Source organism: Ascaphus truei, chromosome 4 (genome assembly GCF_040206685.1).
Source record: "Ascaphus truei isolate aAscTru1 chromosome 4, aAscTru1.hap1, whole genome shotgun sequence".
Taxonomy (NCBI): Eukaryota; Metazoa; Chordata; class Amphibia; order Anura; family Ascaphidae; genus Ascaphus; species Ascaphus truei.
Window position 1 is genome coordinate 286,821,935 of NC_134486.1, and position 8,133 is coordinate 286,830,067.

Consider the following 8,133-nt stretch of genomic DNA (forward strand, 5'->3'; position numbering starts at 1 on the left):
CACGGCAGGAGGGGTCGCACATGGCAGCGGGGGCAGCACCGGGTGAGGGATTTCCCCTGCTTAGAGCAGGGAGTAGCTCCGGTTAGGGGATTTCCCCTGCTAACAGCTGAGCTGGCCATCAGAGCAGGAGAAGAGCAGGGCTGATGGATTGCCCGATGGGAGGGGGGGGTGGATGGCCCGATACGAGGGGGGGCGGATGGCCTGATGGGAGGGGGGGGGCGGATGGCCCGATGGGAGGGGGGGGCGGATGGCCCGATGGGAGGGGGGGGGGGCGGATGGCCCGATGGGAGGGGGGGGGCAGATGGCCCGATGGGAAGGGGGGGGCGGATGGCCCGATGGGAGGGGGGGGGCAGATGGCCCGATGGGAGGGGGGGGTGGATGGCCCGATGGGAGGGGGGGGGCGGATGGCCCGATGGGAGGGGGGGCGGATGGCCCGATGGGAGGGGGGGGAGGATGGCCCGATGGGTGGGAGGGGGGGGAGGATGGCCCGATGGGTGGGAGGGGGGGGTGACAGATGGCCCGATGGGAGGGAGGGGGGGGCGACAGATGGCCCTGCAGGGGCCTGAGGCAGACAGGCGTGGAAGGGCTGGCTGCCGGAAGGGGGAGGAGTGGAAGCGCTGAGGAGGGAGGCCACTGCTCAGAGAGCCGGAGGCAGGGTAATCTCCCCCAACATCATGAACCCGCCTCCGGCTTTTTTTTTTTTTTCTCCAGCGCGAGCGCGGGAAAAGCAGCAGCTCAAGCGCGGGAAATTTAAAAAACACATGTGTGCTGCTTGGGCCAATATTTACTCGCCCAGGGGTTAAATCCACCCGCCCGGGCGAGTAAATGTATATAATTGTCGAACACTGGCTATCATGCACAAAGAAAAAACAGAGAACGCAAAAGGGCACCATGGGTATCTAACGCGTAAGTATATTTATACAACTTATAAAAAAAAAAATATCAAATAATGTACTGTAGATCTACAGTACTGTATCTAATATTTTTGTTATTTCTGTAGATTTATATTACAACAGTATATATATTTTGTATATTTATATTACAACAGTATATATTTTGTATATTTAGATTTATTTTACAACAGTATATATATTTTGTATATTTATATTACAACAATATACAGTACTGTATATATTTTGTATATTTAGATTTATATTACAACAGTATATATATTTTGTATATTTATATTACAACAGTATACTGTATATATTTTGTATATTTAGATTTATATTACAACAGTATATATATTTTCTATATTTATATTAAAACAGTATACTGTATATATTTTGTATATTTAGATTTATATTACAACAGTATATATATTTTCTATATTTATATTTATATTACAACAGTATACTGTATAGATTGTTTTTCTTTACATTGTAGGGAGACAACTCTTCTGGTGGACAAAATAAGTGAGGAGAATGATGAGAAGAGTGCATTAAGGGTCAAATACACTCTGCAGGAAAATCACAATCTCACTGTATCCGAGAGCAGCATAAAGAAGATGAGACGCAGCATTGGATGGAAATATGGACGTGTGAGGTTAGTACTGGACAGTACAGGAGGTAAAAGTGTTGTTTATGAAACTGTACTGTACCGCTAAAATTATTTATTCCTTGTCATTACAGAGCGTACACCATGATACGGGACGTAAACAAAATAAAAAGAGTGTCCAGGCCCAGGCATGGATCGACAGTGGAGAAACTTTCAAGGATTGCATCTTCACTGACGAGTCTACTGTGTCGCTGGAGAGATTTGCAACCTTTGCATTCCACAAAAAAGGACGCATATCTATGAAGCCGCGGCCAAACCACCCCGTGAAGCTGCATGTGTGGGGTGCCTTCTCTAGGCGTGGACCAGGATGCATTGTCATCTTTGAAGGTAAAATATATCAAATATAATGTAGCCTTATGCACTGTACTTTACTAGTGTAGCCTTACTGTATGCACTGTACTGTACTATTGTGCAGTTTTTTGAGCACTTTTCTTGTTATATGAATCATGAATAAAGCTTTCTTCCAAGACAAAATTGTCCCTGAGTGCAATACATCCCACGCGAGTTCCCGGATGATCACCGTTTCTACCAGGACAACGATCCGAAGCACACTGCGTCAACAGCGCATATCCTTGAGCGCGGTATCAACTGGGTGAAGACGCCAGCAGAGTAAGTGCGGTAACCGTGTCTCATTTTTTTCCCACTGTTTTTTCTGTGTACTGTATCTCTTAAACTAATTGTCCTTTTTTTTCCAATGACAGATCGCCAGACTTCAATCCGATCGAAATGGTCTGGCATCAGCTGAAGGACCATATCCAGAAAGTGGCGAAACCCTCCAAAAAGGATGAGTTGGAGAAAGGCTAACTGAGTTTTTGGAACGATGTACTCACCGTGGAACGCTGCAATAAATATATAGACCATATTGCGACTGTGTTGCCCATTGGGATCGCGCGTAATGGGCAAGCATCAGGAAAGTAGTACTGTACTGTAGTATTGTAAGTACAGTATGATACAGGTAAGTATGGCACAGATTTTTTCTTTCCTAATAGTCAAAGTATACAGTAGTTACAGTTTTTTCTTTACAGAGAGAGCAGCACCAGCCATCTGGTTACATAGTATTTAACAGTAGTCAGTAACTGCCTACTAACTGCTCAATTTTTTTCTTTCCAGAGAAAGCAGCACCAGCCATCTACAGTAGTACTACACATCACACAATGCCATAATACAGTACGCACATAACTGCACTAATTTTTTGTTTTCTTGTCGTTTCAGGAAAAAAGGGTGACCTGGGGGGAGGTGGGGTGTTGTGTCCAGTCTAATCTGTTTGTACAGTCAAATGTACAGTATTTAAACAGCAGTAATGATGTACACAAAACCTCTCCTCTCTCAATGAACTACTGTACTGTACACAGAATGAGGAACAAGATAAAGACGGAAAAAATTATATATATATATATATATATATATATATATATATATATATATTATACATTACAGTATATATTATTAAATAATATTCTTATAAATGTGCATTATTCATGTTTATCCATGTTTTACAAATGTTTTCTAAATGTTTATCCAATTTCAATCTGCCAGAAGAACTTAATAAAGACTGCATTATGTATTATTCATGATTATTTTTATATTTGTATTTTTTGGTTCCTGATAAAATAAAATAAATATTTATTTACATTCCTTCTAATCATAATCATTGACAACACCCACCGCCCACTCCCCACACCTACAGTACACCAATGAATAAGAATGAATGACAAAACAACATGAATCAGTTAATGGTTTTTTTAACTCTCAATTCTCACAATACTGTGCAAATCAGATTTACATTTCAAAATCGAGAAGGGATTTTCCAAAGCGTTACCGTAAACAAAGCCTCGAAGGGTTGGGGGGGTGGGGTGAGTCATGTGCAGTAATCAGCTAGCTCCCATCTCAAAGAGGATTAAACGCAGGCGCAGTGAGGTGATTGACGCTCGGCTAGGGACGGATTAAAAACACAATGACTAGCTTCAGAAAATTAATGACTCTGTGGGGGGGGTGAAGTTGCGTGAGTCATGCGCAGTAAGCAGCAAGCTCCCATCTCAAAGAGGATTAGAGTACACGCAGGCGCAGTGAGGTGATTGACGCTCGGCTAGGGACGGATTACATAGAGTAGAGTACAGTAATTTCAAAAGGCAGTTTATCATAATAATTTGATCCCTACACCCCCAAATACAGTACATAAAAAGCACACAAATCAACCATGTGCAGGCAAACGCACAGATTGAATATCGTAATATCAAGATTGTTTTTGCAGGCTTGTGGATAAAATAACAGTTAAAAAATTATAATTAAAAAAAGTTTTTTGGGGGCACTCAAGCAAGCAGTGGTGGGTGAAGTTAGAGGCGCATGAGCAGTAATCAACTAGCTCCCATCCGAAAGAGGATTTCACACAGGCGCATAGAGAGGTGATGCTCTGTGCAAATCAAATTCGAGAAGGGATTTTCCAAAGCGTTACCGTAAACAAAGCCTTAAATCTCCCATCTCAAAGAGGATTTCACGCAGGCGCAGTGAGGCTTTGTAGCTCGGCTATGGACGGATTAACAACACTATGTCAAGATTCAGAAAATTAACGACTCTGTGGAGAGGGGGGGGGGTTGGGTGGGTCATGCGCAGTAAGCAGCTAGCTTCCATCTCAAAAAGGATTACACGCAGGCGAAGTGGGGCTTTGTAGCTCGGCTATGGACGGATTAAGAACACAATGGCAAGATTCAGAAAATTAACGACTCTGTGGAGGGAGGGTTGGGTGAGTCATGCGCAGTAAGCAGCTAGCTCCCATCTCAAAAAGGATTACACGCAGGCGCAGTGAGGTTTTGTAGCTCGGCTATGGACGGATTAAGAACACAATGGCAAGATTCAGAAAATTAATGACTCCGTGGAATTTCAAATCCTTGAGCTAGCCTTGTGTGTGTTCGTGGGGGAGGGGGCTACAGGGTACAGCTGCATGAAGTTCAAAGCTAAATACATATTTTAATTTCAAAAGGCAGTTCATCATAATAATACACCCCCAAATTCAGTACGTAAAAAGCACACAAATCAACCATGTGCAGTCAAACGCACAGGGTCGCAGTCAAAAGCTACAGCACAGATTGAATATCGTAATACAGTAAGATGGTTTTTGCAGGAGAAAATAAAAAAATTACAATAAAAAAATTTTTTACATTTTTTTTTGGTCACTCAGGCAAGCAAGCAGTGGTGGGCGAAGTAACAGGTGCATGCGTAGTAATCACCTGCTGCCAAGCAGGAATGTGATAGAAACCAGACACATGTTCAAAGGAATGGTGTGGGAGAGATGTACTGCATTGTAGAGAAGATAAGAAGTTGAAATACCCTGCAGTGCAGTTAATTATCCTGAGCGAGGGGAGAGCGCTGTATATGCTGAAATGTGACACTGTTACTGTACTGTACACACCTATGCGTTTCAACAATTTTCAAATGAGACATACTGTACAGCAGCACAGCACTGCAAATGCATGTATACTTTAAATATGCAAATTTACAATTACTGCGCACGCACACACAGACTGTGTACTGACGTAGGTTGAACTGCGAAGGTATTAGACTTCCAAGACAACAGCTCGCAAACGCCCCCCTGAGTTTTTACACGACATTGCAGTATTGCAGACAGCGAGAATAAAATGCTAATATCACGAGCGCTAACATAATGCAATTCACTCCGGGCGAAAAAAACGCACCTAACCGGGATAATCTGAGAGCCGTGGATCTAGCCGACTTAGGTAAAAACGGAATGGCCTTGCCAGGGGGTAGATAGCATCAGAGCTACTCACTCAGCCTGCATAGGATGGAAAAGGAAGTGAGTAATCTTTGTCACACAGGAATCTTTGTCACACAGGAATAGTGACAGGACTATGCTACCTGTGAATATAGACAGCGGAGTATGGAAAAGTCCACTTAGCCAGGGGGATTAAAGAGGTTGGCAAGGCAACCAGCTACTGGCAGTGTAAGAAGGGAATGTGTAACAATAATGTATCGATTACACAGACACTGTCCGTTTTCAGAGCAGGGAAAACATGCAACTGAAATATAAAGAGCTAGCAGGCATTGCTGCAAAGGGGGGACACAGAAATGAACAATCCTGTTCCAGGACACTCCCCGTCTGGTATCTAGAGATACCACTATAACTAAATTATGTGGAACATATGTAAATACATAACAACAATGCATAACATCACATTCACATAACGATGTGATACCGGCCGGTACCACTGGCTCCAAGGTCCCCTTTGGCAAGGGATGCCGGGTGGGCGCGCCAGTCCAGGATGGCTGGGTGCTCCATAATGTCTTTTTGCCAAAGTCTCTACAACTGTTTCTTTTTGAACTTTTAAGAGAACAGTAATTTTGCCTCTGTAATTTTATTGACGGTGTGCAACCCTCGAGTGGATGCCAACCTAGCCTTGCTAAGGACGAACCTGGTATGGTGTCTTCCGTCTGCGGTTTTGAAGTAGGCCATCGCTGCTATGGCCTTTGTTGAGGCATCTGAGAATACGCAAAGCTCTTTGCTGTGTGCAGCAGTGAGAGATGTGGGTGAGTAGGGGCGTGGGATCTGAAGTTGCTCGAGGACCTTCAAAGAATCCTTCCACGTTTCCCACTCTTTCCGTCTTTCTGGAGGTAGTGGGGTGTCCCAGTCCTGCTTCTCGAAGGACAATTCTCTGAGAAGAGACTTTCCTTGTATAGTGACTGGGGCTACGAATCCCAGTGGGTCGTAGAGACTATTGACCGTAGACAGGACTCCACGTCGGGTGTAGGGTTTTTCTTCGATGGACACATGGAAAGTGAATGTGTCTGTTTTGAGATTCCAGCTTAACCCCAGACTCCGCTGAATGGGAGGTGTGTCGGTTCCCAGATCCAAATTCTTAAGGTCGCTCGCCTTCATCACTATGGCACTATTGGAAGCTATTTTATGCAGTCTTAAGTTGGCATTTGCTAACATCTTTTGTGTCCTTCTGAGTTGTTCTATGGCTTCTTCTTTTGTGGGGACTGATTTCAATCCATCATCTACATAGAAGTCTCTTTCGACGAAATTCCTAGAGTCTTTCCCGTACTATTCTTCTCCTTCTTGGGCCGACCTTCTGAGCCCATAGGCGTCCACTGCAGGTGATGGGCTGTTGCCGAAGACGTACTTTCATTCTGTACTCTATGACTTCGTCATCTATATCGTCGATCTGGTACCACAGGAACCTTAGGTAATTTCTGGTGTTTTCTCGCACAAGGAAGCAGTGGAACATCTGTTGGATGTCTGCTGTTATGGCAATTGGCTCCTTGCGGAAGCGGATCAACACTCCTAGAAGACTGTTTGTCTGGTCCAGTGAGGAGGACATCATTTAGAGAGACTCCCTGGTGCTGAGCATTTGAATTGAACACTACCCGGATTTGACTGGGTTTCTGGGGGTGGTAGACACGAAATGATGGGAGGTACCAGCATTCTTCACCTTCCTTCACTGGGGCGCCGGCTCTACGTGACCACTAAGGAATATCTTCTGCATGAAGGCCACAAAGTGATTCTTGGTCTCCTGCGTCCTTTGTAGATTGCGGCGGAGCGATGTGAGCCTAGAGATGGCATGTTCTCTGTTGTTTGGGAGACGTCTTCTAGGTGAACGGAATGGTAGCAGGCCACCCAACTGCCCGATCCGTCTTTGAAGAGCTCCTTATCCATTAACCTCAGGAATTCTCTATCCTCCATCAATGGTGCTTGCTTGTTATCGTCCCCCGTCATCTGGAACACTGTGCACCCTAAGTCATTGTCACATTCCCCTGATGCGAAGGTGTTTTTATTGTTCCCAGGGGTATGACCTTGTCTCTTCTGCTCGCTAGGCCTTCCTGTCACTTGGATATGGCCAAGACATGGTTTGGAAAGGGTTGTGTGTCCAGGTTCCATTAGCTCTGTTCAGAGGGCGTCAACATAGTCTGGCTTGTGCCCTTTGCCAATGCACACGTTGCCCACTATCACCCATACTAAGTCAAGTCTTTGAGCAAATGGGGCGTTGCGGGGTCATTACGCTGTTCGCGGACTTTGTGCACCCTCAGGATGTCCCTTTCAAGCAGCAGCAAGATCTTGGCGCCTTGCTCTATCGGCGGGATGCGGTCGACTATTCCCCTGAGGTGTGAGTGATGGCATGCCACGTCTGATGTGTGAATCTCTTTCCTGTTTGGCGCCATATTACACTCTATGAGTGTAGGTAGAGCCATTTGTACTCTGTTGTCCACTGAACATATGGTGTAGCCATCTGCTCTCCTCCCTGTTGTCTCAGTTAGTCCTGCGCAGGTTCTGAGTGTGTAGGGTGAAGCATTGTCTTGTGTGTTGAACAAGCTGAAGAATTCCGTCTTCGCCAATGATCTGTTGCTTTGGTCATCGATGATTGCGTACACCCTAATAACACTCTCAGGTTGTCCCTGGGGGTGTACTGCGACAAGGCATATTTTGGAACAGGACCTTTTGTCACATCCTTCTCCGCAAACCTCGGTACACTGGGACATGACAGATGTTGGCTCTTTCTCTCCTTCCTCCCCGCATGCTTTGCCATGGAGGAAGGGTTGTTGAGTTGATGAAGTGTCAGCTCCTCT